Here is a 16,280-nt window from a genome sequence, read left to right on the forward strand (position 1 = left end):
GCTCTGCTGATTGTATGATTTTTTGCATTAGTGCGCAGTATCTTACTGCCCATTTTCTCACGTAATTAGAGTGACGCAGATTGGCGCATTCGAATCGTGCTGGGGCCATAACCCAGGTGTCCGTGGATCGAAACGACGCTCTGCTAATTTTATTTTCTTTTGCATAAGTGCGCAGTTTCTTACTGCACAGTTTCTCACGCAACTAGAATCAGCAGAGTGGTGCAGTGGAAGCGTGCTGGGCCCATAACCCAGAAATCCGTGGATTGAATCCACGATCTGCAAATAGTATAATTTTTTGCATTAGTGCGCAGTTTCTTACTGAACAATTTTTCACGTAACTAGAGTGCCGCAGAGTGTTGCAGTAGAAGCGTGCTGGGCCTATAATCCAGAGGTCCATAGATCTAAACCACACTCTGCTAATTTTATATCCTTTAGCATTAGTGTGCAGTTTCTAACTGCTCAATTTCTCACATAACCAGAGTGCAGCAAGGTGGCGCAGTGGAAGCGTGCTGGGCCCATAACCCAGAAGTCCGTGGATAGATACCACGCTCTGCTAATTTATTATTCTTTTGCATTAGTTCGCACTTTCCTAATGCACATTTTCCCACGTAACTACAACGCAGCAGAGTGGTGCAGAGGAAGCGTGCTGGGCCCATAACCCAGAGGTCCGTGGATCGAAACCACGCTCTGCTAATTTTATTTTCTTTTGCATTAGTGCGCAATTTCTTACTGCCCATTTTCCAACGTACCTACAAAGCAGTAGAGTGGCGTAGTGGGAGTTTGCAGAGGCCATATCCCAGTGGTCCATAGATCAAAACCACGCCCTGCTAATTATATATTCTTTTGCATTAGTGCGCACTTTCTTACTGCATATTTTCCCACATAACTCTAGTGCAGCAGAGTGGCGCAGTGGAAGCGTGCTGGGCCCGTAACACAGAGGTCTGTGGATCAAAACTACGCTCTGCTAGTTTCATTTTCTTTTGCATTAGTGCGCAGTTTCTTACTGCACATTTTCTCACGTAACTAGAGTGCAGCAGAGTGGCGCGGTGGAAGCGTGCTGGGCCCAGAACCCCGAGGTCCGAGGATGAAAACCACGCTCTGCTAATTTCATTTTCTTTTGCATTAGTGCGCACATTCTTACTTCCCATTTTCCTACGTAACTACAGTGCAGTAGAGTGGCGTAGTGGGAGTTTGCTGAGGCCAAATTTCAGCGGTCCATGGATCAAAACCACGCTCTGCTAATTATATATTCTTTTGCATTAGTGCGCCCTTTCGTACTGCACAATTTCCCACAACACTATAGTGCAGCAGAGTGACGCAGTAGAAGCGTGCTGGACCCGCAACCCAGAAGTTCTTAGATAGAAACCACGCTCTGCTACTTTTACTTTTTTTGCATTGTGTGCAGTATCCTACTGCACATTTTCTCACGTAACTAGAGTGCCGCAGAGTGGCGCAGTGGAAGCGTGCTGGGCCCATAACTGAGAAGTCCGTGGGTCAAAACCACGCTCTGCTAATTTTATTTTCTTTTGCATTATTGCGCAGTTTCTCGCTGCACATTTTCTCACGTAACTAGAGTGCAGCAGAATGGTGCAGTGGAAGCGTGCTGGGCCCATAACCCAGAAGTCCGTGGATTGAAACCACGCTCTGCAAATTCTATAGATTTTTGCAATAGTGCGCAGTTTCTTACTGCACAATTTCTCTCGTAACTAGAGTGCCGCAGAGTGTTGCAGTGGAAGCGTGCTGGGCCTATAATCCAGAGGTCCATGGATCTAAACCACGCTCTGCTAATTTTATATCCTTTAGCATTAGTGTGCAGTTTCTAACTGCACAATTTCTCACGTAACCAGAGTGCAGCAAAGTGGCGCAGTGGAAGCGTGCTGGGCCCATAACCCAGAGGTATGTGGATAGATACCGCACTCTGCTAATTTATTATTCTTTGGATTAGTGCGCACTTTCTTAATGCACATTTTCCCACGTACTACAATGCAGCAGAGTGGCGCCGTGGAAGCGTGCTGGGCCCATAACCCAGAGGTCCGTGGATCAAAACCACGCTCTGCTAATTTCATTTTCTTTTGCATTACTGCGCACATTTTCACTGCCCATTTTCCAGCGTAACTACAAAGCAGTAGAGTGGCGTAGTGGGAGTTGCTGAGGCCATATCCCAGTGGTCCATGGATCAAAACCACGCTCTGCTAGTTATATATTCTTTTGCATTAGTGCGCACTTTTTTACTACACATTTTCCCACATAACTCTAGGGCAGCAGAGTGGCGCAGTGGAAGCGTGCTGGGCCCGTAACCAAGAGTTCTGTGGATCAAAACCACGCTCTGCTAGTTTTATTTTCTTTTGCATTAGTGCGTACTTTCTTACTGCACATTTCCTCACGTAACTAGAGTGCAGCAGAGTGGCGCAGTGGAAGCGTGCTGGGCCCATAACCCAGAGGTCCGTGGATCGAAACCACGCTCTGCTAATTGTATAATTTTTCGCATTGGTGCGCACTTTCTGACTGCACATTTTCCCACGTAACTAAAATGCAGCAGAGTGGCGCAGTGGAGGCGTGCTGGGCCCCTAACACAGAGGTCCGTGGATCGAAAGCACGCCCCTAGAGCTTTATTTTCTTTTGCAGTAGTGCGCACTTTCCTACTGCACGTTTTCCCACGTAACTAGAGTGCAGCAGAGGGGCGCAGCGGAAGCGTGATTGGCCCATAACCCAGAGGTCCGTGGATCGAAACCACGCTCTGCTAATTTTATTTTCTTTTGCGTAAGTGCGCAGTTTCTTACTGCACATATTCTCACGTAGCTAGAGTTCAGGAGAGTGGCGCAGTGGAAGCGTGATGGGCCCATAACCCAGAGGTCCGTGGATCGAAACCACGCTCTGCTAATTGTATGATTTTTTGCATTAGTGCGCAGTTTCTCGCTGCACATTTTCTCACGTAACTAGAGTGCAGCAGAGTGGTGCAGTGGAAGCGTGCTGGGCCCATAACCCAGAAGTCCGTGGATCGAAACCACGCTCTGCAAATTGTATAGATTTTTGCAATAGTGCACAGTTTCTTACTGCACAATTTCTCACGTAACTAGAGTGCCCCAGAATGTTGCAGTGGAAGCGTGCTGGGCCTATAATCCAGAGGTCCCTGGATCTAAACCACGCTCTGCTAATTTTATATCCTTTAGCACTAGTGCGCAGTTTCTAACTGCACAATTCCTCACGTAACCAGAGTGCAGTAATGTGGCGCAGTGGAAGCGTGCTGGGCCCATAACCCAGAGGTCTGTGGATAGATACCACACTCTGCTAATTTATTATTCTTTTGCATTAGTGCGCCCTTTCTTACTGCACAATTTCCCACATAACTATAGTGCAGCAGAGTGACGCAGTGGAAGCGTACTGGGCCCGAAAACCAGAAGTTCTTGGATAGACACCACGCTCTGCTACTTTAACTTTTTTGCATTGTGTGCAGTATCCTACTGCACATTTTCTCACGTAACTAGAGTGCCGCAGAGTGGCGCAGTGGAAGCGTGCTGGGCCCATAACTCAGAAGTCCGTGGGTCAAAACCACGCTCTGCTAACTTTATTTTCTTTTGCATTAGTGCGTACTTTCTCACTGCACATTTTCCCACGTAACTAGAGTGCAGCAGAGTGGCGTGGTGCAAGCGTGCTGGGGCCAAAAAACAGATGTCCGTCGATTGAAATCACGCTCTGCTAATTTTATTATCTTTTGCACAAATGCGCACATTCTTACTGCACATTTTTCCACGTAGCTAATATGCAGCAGAATGGAGCAGTGGAAGCGTGCTGGGCCCATAACGAACAGGCCCGTTGATCGAAACCACGCTCTGCTAATTTTATATCTTTTGGATTATTGCGCAGGTTCTTACTGCACATTTTCTCACGTAGCTATGGTGCAGCACAGTGGCGCAACTGAAGCGTGCTGGGCCCATAACCCAGGGGTCAGTGGATGGAAACCACGCTTTGCTAATTTTATAATCTTGTCCATTAGTGCGCGCTTTCTTACGGCACATTTCTTACTGAACTAGAATACAGCGGAAGGGCAAAGTGGAAGTGTGCTGGGCCCATAACCCAGGTGTCCGTGGATCGAAACCACGCTCTGCTAATTTTATTTTCTTTTGCAGAAGTGCGCAGTTTCTTACTGAACATATTCTCACGTAGCTAGAGTGCAGCAGAGTGGCGCAGTGAAAGCGTGCTGGGCCCATAATCCAGAGGTCCCTGGATCGAAACCACGGTCTGCTAATTGTATAATTTTTTGCATTTGTGCGCAGTTTCTTACTGCACATTTTCTCACGTAACTAGAGTGCAGCAGAGTGGCGCAGTGGAAGCGTGCTGGGCCCATAACCCAGAGGTCCGTGGATCGAAACCACGCTCTGCTAATTGTATAATTTTTTGCATTGGTGCGCACTTTCTGACTGCACATTTTCCCACGTAACTAAAATGCAGCAGAGTGGCGCAGTGGAGGCGTGCTGGGCCCCTTACCCAGAGGTCCGTGGATCGAAACCACGTTCTGCTAATTGTATAATTTTTTGCATTGGTGCGCACTTTCTTACTGCGAATTTCCCACATGACAAGAATGCATCAGAGTGCCGCAGTGGAATCGTGCTGGGCCCATAACGCAGAGGTCCGTGGATCGAAACCACGCTCTGCTAATTCTATTTTCTTTTGCATTAGTGCGCACATTCTTACTGCCCATTTTCCCACATTACTACAAAGTAGTAGAATGGCGTAGTGGGAGTTTTCTGAGGCCATATCCCAGCGGTCCATGAATCAAAACCACGCTCTGCTAATTATATATTCTTTTGCATTAGTGCGCACTTTCTTACTGCACATTTTCCCAAATAAACATAGTGCAGCAGAGTGGCGCAATGGAAGCGTGCTGGGCTCGTAACCCAGAGGTCCGTGGATCGAAACCACGCTCTGCTAATTTTATTTTCTTTTGCATTAGTGCGTACTTTCTTACTGCACATTTTCCCACGTAACTAGAGTGCAGCAGAGTGGCGTGGTGGAAGCATGCTGGGCCCATAATCCAGAGGTCCGTGGATCGAAACCACGCTCTGTTATTTATTATTCTTTTGCATTAGTGCGTACTTTCTTACTGCATATTTTTCCACGTAACTAGAGTGCAGCAGAGTGGCGCAGTGGAAGCGTGCTGGGGCCATTACCCAGGTGTCGGTGGATTGAAACCACGCGCTGCTAATTTTATTTTCTTTTGCATAAGTGCGCAGTTTCTTACTGCACATTTTCTCACGCAAGTAGAGTGCAGCAGAGTGGCGCAGTGGAAGTGTGCTGGGCCCATAACCCAGAGGTCCGTAGATCGAAACCACGCTCTCCTAATTGTATTATTTTTTGCATTAGTGCGCAGTTTCTCACTGCACATTTTATCACGTAACTAGAGTGCAGCAGAGTGGCGCAGTGGAAGCGTGCTGGGCCCATAACCCAGAGGCCCGTGGATCGAAACCACGCTCTGCTAATTTTATTTTCTTTTGCATAGGTGCGAAATTTCTTACTGCACATTTTTCCACGTAACTAGAGTGCAGCAGAGTGGCGCAGTGGAAGCGCGCTGGGTCATAACCCAGAGGTTCGTGGATCGAAACCATACCCTGCTAACTTCATTTTCATTTCCAATAGTGTGAGTCTCTTACTGACGTTTTCCCACGTATTTAGAGTGCAGCAGAGTGGCGCAGTGGAGGCGTGCTGGGCCCATATCCCAAAGGTTTGTTGATCGAAACAAAGCGCTGCTATATTTATATCCTTGTATTAGTGCGTAGTTTCTTACTGCACATTTTTTCACGTAACTAGAGTGCAGCAGAGTGGCGCAGTGAAGGCGTGCTGGGCCCATAACCCAGAGGTTCGTTGATCGAAACAACGCGCTGCTCATTTTATATCCTTGTATTAGTGCGCAGTTTCTTACTGCACATTTTTTCACGTAACTAGAGTGCATAGAGGGGCGCAGTGCAAGCGTGCTGGGTCAAACCCACAGGTCCGTGGATCGAAATCACGCTCTGTTAATTTTATTAAGTCTTGCAATAATGCGCACATTCTTACTGCACAATTTTCCACGTAGCTAATATGCAGCAGAGTGGAGCAGTGGAAGCGTGCTGGGCCCATAACGAAGAGGCCCGTTGATCGAAACCACGCTCTGCTAATTTTATAATTTTTTGCATTTGTGCGCAGTTTCTTACAGCGCGTTTTCTCACGTAACTAAAGTGCAGCAGAGTGGCGCAGTGGAAGCGTGCTGGGCCCATAACCCAGAGGTCCGTGGATCGAAACCACACTTTCCTAATTGTATAAATTTTTGCATTGGTGCGCACTTTCTGACTGCACATTTTTCCACGTAACTAAAATGCAGCAGAGTGGCGTAGTGGAGGCGTGCTGGGCCCATAACCCAGGTGTCCGTGGATCAAAACCATGCTCTGCTAATTTTATTTTCTTTTGCATAAGTGCGCAGTTTCTTACTGCACAATTTCTCACGTCGCTAGAGGGCAGTAGAGTGGCGCATTGGAAGCGTGCTGGGCCCACAACCCAGCGGTCCGTGGATCGAAACCACGCTCTGTTATTTATTTTTCTTTTGCATTAGTGCGTACTTTCTTACTGCACATTTTTCCACGTAACTAGAGTGCGGCAGAGGGGCGCAGCGGAAGCGTGCTTGGCCCATATCACAAAATTCCGTGGATCGAAACAACACTCTGCTAATTTGATAATCTTTTTGCATTAGTGCGCACTTTCTTGCTGCAAATTTCCCACATGACTAAATGCAGTAGAGTGGCGCAGTGGAAGCGTGCTGGGGCCATAACCCTGGTGTCCATGGATCGAAAGCACGCTTTGCTAATTTTATTTTATTTTGCAGAAGTGCGCAGTTTCTTACTGCACATTTTCTCACGTAGCTAGAGTGCAGTAGAGTGGCGAAGTTGGAGTTTGCTGAGGCCATAACCCAGTGGTCCATGAATCAAAACCACGCTCTGCTAATTATATATTCTTTTGCAGTAGTACGCGGTTTCTTACAGCACATTTTCTCACGTAACTAGAGTGCAGCAGAGTGGCGCAGTGGAAGCGTGCTGGGCCCATAACCCACAGGTTCTTGGATGGAAACCACGCTCTGCTATTTTCATATTCTTTTGCATTAGTGCGTACTTTCTTACTGCACATTTTCCTACGTAACTAGAGTGCAGCAGAGTTGCGTGGTGGAAGCGTGCTGGGGCCATAAACCAGATGTCCGTGGATCAAAGTCACGCTCTGCTAATTTTATTTTCTTTTGCAATATTGCGCACATTCTAACTGCACAATTTTCCACATAGCTAATATGCAGCAGAGTGGAGCAGTGGAACGTGCTGGGCCCATTACCCAGAAGTCCGTGAATCAAAACCACGCTCTGCAAATTGTATAGTTTTTTGCATTAGTGCGCAGTTTCTTACTGCACAATTTGTCACGTAACTAGAGTGCCGCAGAGTGTTGCAGTGGCAGCGTGCTGGGCCTATAACCAAGAAGTCCGTGGATCGAAACCGCGCTCTGCTAATTTATTATTCTTTTTCGTTATTGCGCAGTTTCTTACTGCACATTTCCTCACGTAACTAGAGTGTAGCAGAGTGGCGCAGTGGAAGTGTGCTGGGAACATAACGCAGAGGTCCGTGGATCGAAACGACGCTCTGCTAACTTTGTTTTCTTTTGCATTAGTGCGCACTTTCCTACTGCACATTTTGCCACCTAAATAGAATGCTGCAGAGTGGTGCAGTGAAAGCGGGCTGGGCCCAATACCCAGAGGTCCGTGGATTGAAACCAGGCTCTGCTAATTTTACTTTCTTTTGCATCAGTGCGCACTTTCTTACTGCACATTTTCCCACGTTAATAGAAGGCAGCAGAATGGTGCAGTGGAAGCGTGCTGGGTCCATAACCCAGAGGTCCGGGGATCGAACCCACGCTCTGCTACTTTTATATTCTTTTTGCATTAGGGTGCACTTTCTTACTGCAAATTTCCCACATGACTAGAATGCAGTATATTGGCGTAGTGGGAGTTTGCTGAGGCCATATTCCAGCGGTCCATGGATCAAAACCACGCTCTGCTACTTATATCTTCTTTTGCACTAGTGCGCACTCTCTTACTGCACATTTTCCCACATAACTATAGTGCAGCAGAGTGGCGCAGTGGAAGCGTGCTGGGCCCGTAACCCAGATGTCCGTGGATCAAAACCACGCTCTGCAAATTGTATAGTTTTTTCCATTAGTGCACAGTTTCTTACTGCACAGTTTGTCACGTAACTAGAGTGCCACAGAGTGTTGCAGTGGCAGCGTGCTGGGCCTATATTCCAGAGGTCCGTGAATCTAAACCACGCTCTGCTAAATTTATATCTTTTAGCATTAGTGCGCAGTTTCTTACTGCATATTTTCTCACGAAGCCAGAGTGCAGCAGAGTTGCGCAGTGGAAGCGTGCTGGGGCCATAACCCAGATGTCCGTGGATCGAAACCACGCTCTGCTAATTTTATTTTCTTTTGCATAAGTGCGCAGTTTCTTACTGCACATTTTCTCACGTAACTAGAGTGCAGAAGAGTGGCGCAGTGGAAGCGTGCTGGGCCCATAACCCAGAGGTTCGTGGATCGAAACCACGCTCTGCTAATTTTATTTTCTTTTGCATTAGTGCGCACTTTCTTTTTGCACATTTTCCCACGTAAATAGAATGCAGCAGGTGGCGCAGTGAAAGCGTGCTGGGACCATAACCCAGGTGTCCGTGAATCGAAACCTCGCTCTGCTAATTTTATCTTCTTTTGCATAAGCGCGCAGTTTCTTACTGCACATTTTCTCAACGAACTAGAATAATGCAGAAGAGCGCAGTGGAAGCGTGCTGGGCCCATAACCCAGTTGTTCGTGGATCGAAACTACGCTCTGCTAATTTTATTTTCTTTTGCATAAGTGCGCAGTTTCTTACTGCGCATTTTCTCACGTAACTAGAGTGCAGCAGAGTGGCGCAGTGGAAGCGCGCTGGGCCCATAACCCAGAGGCCCATGGATCGAAACCACGCTCTGCTAATTTATTATTCGTTTGCACTAGTGCGTACTTTCTTACTGCACATTTTTCCACGTAATTAGAGTGCAGCAGGGTGGCGCAGTGGAAGCGTGCTGGGTCATAACCCAGAGGTTCATGGATCGAAACCACGCCCTGCTAACTTTATTTTTATTTGCAATAGTGTGCACTTTCTTACTGCCCATTTTTTCACGTAACTAGAGTGCAGCAGAGGGGCGCAGTGTAAGCGTGCTTGGCCCATCACCCAGAGGTCCGTGGATCGAAACCACGCTCGGCTAATTTTATATTCTTTTTGCATTAGTGGGCACTTTCTTACTGCAAATTTCCCACCTGACTATAATGCAGCAGAGTGGCGCAGTGGAAGCGTGCTGCGGCCATAACCCAGGTGTCCGTGGATCGAAACCACGCTCTGCTAATTTTATTTTCTTTTGCATAAGCGCGCAGTTTCTTACTGCACATTTTCTCAACGAACTAGAATACAGAAGAAGGGCGCAATGGAAGCGTGCTGGGCCCATAACCCAGTTGTCCGTGGATCGAAACTACGCTCTGCTAATTTTATTTTCTTTTGCAAATGTGCGCAGTTTCTTAACGCACATTTTCTCACGTAACTAGAGTGCAGCAGAGTGGCGCAGTGGAAGCGTGCTGGGCCCATAACCCAGAGGTCCGTGGATCGAAACAACGCTCTGCTAATTTATTATTCTTTTGCATTAGTGCGTACTTTCTAACTGCACATTTTTCCACGTAATTAGAGTGCAGCAGAGTGGCGCAGTGGCAGCGTGCTGGGTCTTAACACAGTGGTTCGTGGATCGAAACCACGCCCTGCTAACTTTATTTTCATTTGCAATAGTGTGCACTTTCTTACTGCCCACTTTTTCACTTAAGTAGAGTGCAGCAGAGGGGCGCAGTGTAAGCGTGCTTGACCCATCACCCAGAGGTCCGTGGATCAAAACCACGCTCTGCTAATTTTATTTTCTTTTGCATAAGTGCGCAGTTTCTTACTGCACATTTTCTCACGTAACCTGAGTGCAGCAGAGTGGCGCAGTGGAAGTGTGTTGGGCCCATAACCCAGAGGTCCGTGGATCGAAACCACGCTCTGCGATGTGTACAATTTTTTGCATTAGTACGCAGTTTCTTACTGCACATTTTCTCACGTAACTAGAGTGCAGCAGAGCGGCGCAGTGGAAGCGTGCTGGGCCCATAACCCAGAGGTCCGTGGATCGAAAGCACAATCCTAGAGCTTTATTTTCTTTTGCAGTAGTGCGCACTTCTACTGCAAGTTTTCCCACGTAACTAGAGTGCAGCAGAGTGGCGCAGTAGAGGCGTGCTGGGCCCATAACCCAGAAGTCCGTGGTTCGAAACCACGCTCTGCTAATTTGATATTCTTTTTGCATTACTGCGCACTTTCTTACTGCACATTTTTCCACGTAACTAGAGTGCAGCAGAGTGGCGCAGTGGAAGCGTGCTGGGTCATAACCCAGAGGTTCGTGGATCAAAACCACGCCCTGCTAACTTTATTTTCATTTGCAATAGTGTGCACTTTCTTGCTGCCTATTTTTTCACGTAACTAGGGTGCAGCAGAGGGCGCAGTTTAAGCGTCCTTGGCCCAATAACCCTGAGGTTTGTGGATCGAAACCTCGCTCTGCTAATTTGATATTCTTTTTGCATTAGTGCGCACTTTCTTACTGCAAATTTCTCACATGACTAGAATACAGCAGAGTTGCGCAGTGGAAGCGTGCTGGGGCCATAACCCAGATGTCCGTGGATCGAAACCACGCTCTGCTAATTTTGTTTTCTTTTGCATAAGTGCGCAGTTTCTTACTGCACATTTTCTCACGTAACTAGAGTGCAGCAGAGTGGCGCAGTGGAAGCATGCTGGGCCCATAACCCAAAGGTCCTTGGATTGAAACCACGCTCTGCTAATTTTATTTTATTTTGCATTAGTGCGCACTTTCTTACTGCACATTTTCCCACGTAAGTAGAATGCAGCAGAGTGGCGCAGTGAAAGCGTGCTGGGCCCATGACCCAGGTGTCCGAGAATCGAAACCTCGCTCTGCTAATTTTATTTTCTTTTGCATAAGCGCGCAGTTTCTTACTGCACATTTTCTCAACGAACTAGAATACACAGAAGGGCGCAGTGGAAGCGTGCTGGGCCCATAACCCTGTTGTCCGTGGATTGAAACTAGCTCTGCTAATTTTATTTTCTTTTGCATAAGTGCGCAGTTTCTTACTGCGCATTTTCTCACGTAACTAGAGTGCAGCAGAGTGGCGCAGTGGAAGCGTGCTGGGTCATAACCCAGAGGTTCGTGGATCGAAACCACGCCCTGCTAACTTTATTTTCATTTGCAATAGTGTGCACTTCCTTACTGCCCATTTTTTCACGTAACTAGAGTGCAGCAGAGGGGCGCCGTGTAAGCGTACTTGGCCCATCACCCAGAGGTCCGTGGATCGAAACCACGCTCTGCTAATTTTATATTCTTTTTGCATTAGTGGGCACTTTCTTACTGCAAATTTCCCACCTGACTATAATGCGGCTTAGTGGCGCACTGGAAGCGTGCTGCGGCCATAACCCAGGTGTCCGTGGATCGAAAGCACGCTCTGCTAATTTTAGTTTCTTTTGCATAAGCGCGCAGTTTCTTACTGCACATTTTCTCAACGAACTAGAATACAGCAGAAGGGCGCAGTGGAAGCGTGCTGGGCCCATAACCCAGTTGTCCGTGGATCAAAACTACGCTCTGCTAATTGTATTTTCTGTTGCATAAGTGCGCAGTTTCTTACTGCGCATTTTTTCACGTAACTAGAGTGCAGCAGAGTGGCGCAGTGGAAGCGTGCTGGGCCCATAACCTAGAGGTCCGTGGATCGAAACCACGCTCTGCTAATTTATTATTCTTTCGCACAGTGCGTACTTTCTTACTGCACATTTTTCCACGGAATTAGAGTGCAGCAGAGTGGCGCAGTGGAAGCGTGCTGGGTCATAACCCAGAGGTTCGTGGATTGAAACCACGCCCTGCTAACTTTATTTTCATTTGCAACAGTGTGCACTTTCTTACTGCCCATTTTTTCACGTAACTAGAGTGCAGCAGAGGGGCGCAGTGTAAGCGTGCTTGGCCCATCACCCAGAGGTCCGTGGATCGAAACCACGCTCTGCTAATTTTATATTCTTTTTGCATTAGTGGGCACTTTCTTACTGCAAAATTTCCCACCTGACTATAATGCAGCAGAGTGGCCCAGTGGAAGCGTGCTTGGGCCATAACCCATGTGTCCGTGGATCGAAACCCCGCTCCGCTAATTTTATTTTCTTTTGCATAAGTGCGCAGTTTCCTACTGCACATTTTCTCAAGTAACTTGAGTGCAGAAGAGCGGCACAGTAGAAGCGTGCTGGGCCCATAACCCAGAGGTCCGTGTATCGAAACCACGCTCTGCGATTTGTACAATTTTTTTGCATTAGTGCGCAGTTTCTTACTGCACATTTTCTCACGTAACTAGAGTGCAGCAGAGTGGCGCAGTGGAAGCGTGCTGGGCCCATAACCCAGAGGTCCGTGGATCGAAAGCACGCTCTGCTAATTTTATAATTTTTTTGCATTACTGCGCACTTTCTTACTGCACATTTTGCCACGTAAGTAGATTGCAGCAGAGTGGTGCAGTGGAAGCGTGCTGGGCCCATTACCCAGAGGTCCGTGGATCTTAACCACGCTCTGCTAATTCCATTTTCTTTTGCATTAGTGCGCACATTCCTACTGCCTATTTTCCCACGTAACTACAGTGCAGTGGAGTGGCGTAGTTGGAGTTTGCTGAGGCCATATCCCAGCGGTCCATAGGACAGAACCACGCTCTGCTAATTACATATTCTTTTGCATTAGTGCCCACTTTCTTACTGCACCTTTTCCCACATAACTGTACTGCAGGAGAGTGGCGCAGTGAAAGCGTGCTGAACCCGTAACCCAGAGGTTCTTGGATGGAAACCACGCTCTGCTAATTTTATTTTCTTTGCATTGTGTGCAGTTTCTTACTGCACATTTTCTCACGTAACTAGAGTGCAGCAGAGTGGCGCAGTGGAAGCGGGCTGGGCCCATAACCCAGAGGTCCGTGGATCGAAACCACGCTCTGCTCATTTTATTTTTTTGTATTAGTGCATACTTTCTTACTGCACATTTTCCCACGTAACTAGAGTGCAGCGGAGGGGCGCAGTGAAAGCGTGCTGGGCCCATAACCCAGGTCTCCGTGGATCGAAACCACGCTCTGCTAATTTCATTTTCTTTGGATTGTGTGCAGTTTCTTACTGCACATTTTCTCACGTAACTAGAGTGCAGCAGATTGGCGCAGTGGAAGCGGGCTGGGCCCATAACCCAGAGGTCCGTGGATCGAAACCACGCTCTGCTAATTTTATTTTCTTTTGCATTAGTGCATACTTTCTTACTGCACATTTTCCCACGTAACTAGAGTGCAGCGGAGGGGCGCAGTGGAAGCGTGCTGGGCCCATAACCCAGTTGTCCGTCGATCGAAACTACGCTCTGCTAATTTTATTTTCTTTTGCATAAGTGCGCAGTTTCTTACTGCACATTTTATCACGTAACTAGAGTGCAGCAGAGTGGCGCGGTGGAAGCGTGCTGGGCCCATAACCCAGAGGTCCGTGGATCGAAACTACGATCTGCTAATTTATTTTCTTTTGCATAAGTGCGCAGTTTCTTACTGCACATTTTATCACGTAACTAGAGTGCAGCAGAGTGGCGCAGTGGAAGCGTGCTGGGCCCATAACCAAGAAGTTCGTGGATCGAAACCACGCCCTGCTAACTTTATTTTAACTTGCGATAGTGTGCACTTTCTTACTGCCCATTTTTTCATGTACCTAGAGTGCAGCAGAGGGGCGCAGTGTAAGCGTGCTTGGCCCAATTCCCCGAGGTCCGTGGATCGAAACCACGCTCTGCTAATTTTATATTCTTTTTGCATTAGTGCGCACTTTCTTACTGCAAATTTCCCACATGACTAGAATGCAGCAGAGTGGCGCAGTGGAAGCGTGCTGCGGCCATAACCCAGGTGTCCGTGGATCGAAACCACGCTCTGCTAATTTTATTTTCTTTTGCATAAGCGCGCAGTTTCTTACTGCACATTTTCTCAACGAACTAGAATACAGCAGAAGGGCACAGTGGAAGCGTGCTGGGACCATAACCCAGTTGTCCGTGGATTGAAACTACGCTCTGCTAATTTTATTTTCTGTTGCATAAGTGCGCAGTTTCTTACTGCGCATTTTTTCACGTAACTAGAGTGCAGCACAGTGGCGCAGTGGAAGCGTGCGGGGCCCATAACCCAGAGGTCCGTGGATCGAAACCACGCTCTGCGATTTGTACAATTTTTGCATTAGTACGCAGTTTCTTACTCCACATTCTCTCACGTAACTAGAGTGCAGCAGAGTGGCGCAGTGGAAGCGTGCTGGGGCCATAACCCTTGTGTCCGTGGATCGAAACCACGCTCTGCTAATTTTATTTTCTTTTGCATAAGTGCGCAGTTTCCTACTGCACATTTTCTCAAGTAACTTGAGTGCAGAAGAGCGGCAAAGTAGAAGCGTGCTGGGCCCATAACCCAGAGGTCCATGGATCGAAACCACGCTCTGCGATTTGTACAATTTTTTGCATTAGTGCGCAGTTTCTTACTGCACATTTTCTCACGTAACTAGAGTGCAGCAGAGTGGCGCAGTGGAAGCGTGCTGGGCCCATAACCCAGAGGTCCGTGGATCGAAAGCACGCTCTGCTAATTTTATAATTTTTTTGCATCGGTGCGCACTTTCTGACTGCACATTTTTCCACGTAACTAAATTGCAGCAGAGTGGCGCAGTGAAAGCGTGCTGGGCCCATAACCCAGAAGTCCGTGGATCGAAAGCACGCTCTGCTAATTTGATATTCTTTTTGCATTACTGCGCACTTTCTTACTGCACATTTTGCCACGTAAGTAGAATGCAGCAGAGTGGTGCAGTGGAAGCGTGCTGGGCCCATTACCTAGAGGTCCGTGGATCAAAACCACGCTCTGCTAATCCCATTTTCTTTTGCATTAGTGCGCACATTCCTACTGCCTATTTTCCCACGTAACTACAGTGCAGTAGAGTGGCGTAGTTGGAGTTTGCTGAGGCCATATCCCAGCGGTCCATAGGTCAAAACCACGCTCTGCTAATTACATATTCTTTTGCATTAGTGCCCACTTTCTTACTGCACCTTTTCCCACATAACTGTACTGCAGGAGAGTGGCGCAGTGAAAGCGTGCTGAACCCGTAACCCAGAGGTTCTCAGATGGAAACCACGCTCTGCTAATTTTTAATCTTTGCATTGTGTGCAGTTTCTTACTGCACATTTTCTCACGTAACTAGAGTGCAGCAGAGTGGCGCAGTGGAAGCGGGCTGGGCCCATAACCCAGAGGTCCGTGGATCGAAACCACTCTCTGCTCATTTTATTTTCTTTTGCATTAGTGCATACTTTCTTACTGCACATTTTCCCACGTAACTAGAGTGCAGCGGAGGGGCGCAGTGAAAGCGTGCTGGGCCCATAACCCAGGTCTCCGTGGATCGAAACCACGCTCTGCTAATTTATTATTCTTTCGCACAGTGCGTACTTTCTTACAGCACATTTTTCCACGGAATTAGAGTGCAGCAGAGTGGCGCAGTGGAAGCGTGCTGGGTCATAACCCAGAGGTTCGTGGATTGAAACCACGCCCTGCTAACTTTATTTTCATTTGCAATAGTGTGCACTTTCTGATTGCCCATTTTTTCACGTAACTAGAGTGCAGCAGAGAGCGCAGTGTAAGCGTGCTTGGCCCATCACCCAGAGGTCCGTGGATCGAAACCACGCTCTGCTAATTTTATATTCTTTTTGCATTAGTGGGCACTTTCTTACTGCAAAATTTCCCACCTGACTATAATGCAGCAGAGTGGCCCAGTGGAAGTGTGCTGGGGCCATAACCCATGTGTCCGTGGATCGAAACCCCGCTCTGCTAATTTTATTTTCTTTTGCATAAGTGCGCAGTTTCCTACTGCACATTTTCTCACGTAACTTGAGTGCAGCAGAGTGGCGCAGTGGAAGCGTGCTGGGCCCATAACCCAGATGTCCGTGGATCGAAACCACGCTCTGCGATTTGTACAATTTTTTGCATTAGTACGCAGTTTCTTACTGCACATTCTCTCACGTAACTAGAATGCAGCAGAGTGGCGCAGTGGAAGCGTGCTGGGCCCATAACCCAGAGGTCCGCGGATCGAAAGCACGCTCTGCTAATTTTATAAGTT

This window comes from Rhipicephalus microplus, chromosome 5, assembly GCF_043290135.1.
Source record: "Rhipicephalus microplus isolate Deutch F79 chromosome 5, USDA_Rmic, whole genome shotgun sequence".
NCBI classification, from domain to species: Eukaryota; Metazoa; Arthropoda; class Arachnida; order Ixodida; family Ixodidae; genus Rhipicephalus; species Rhipicephalus microplus.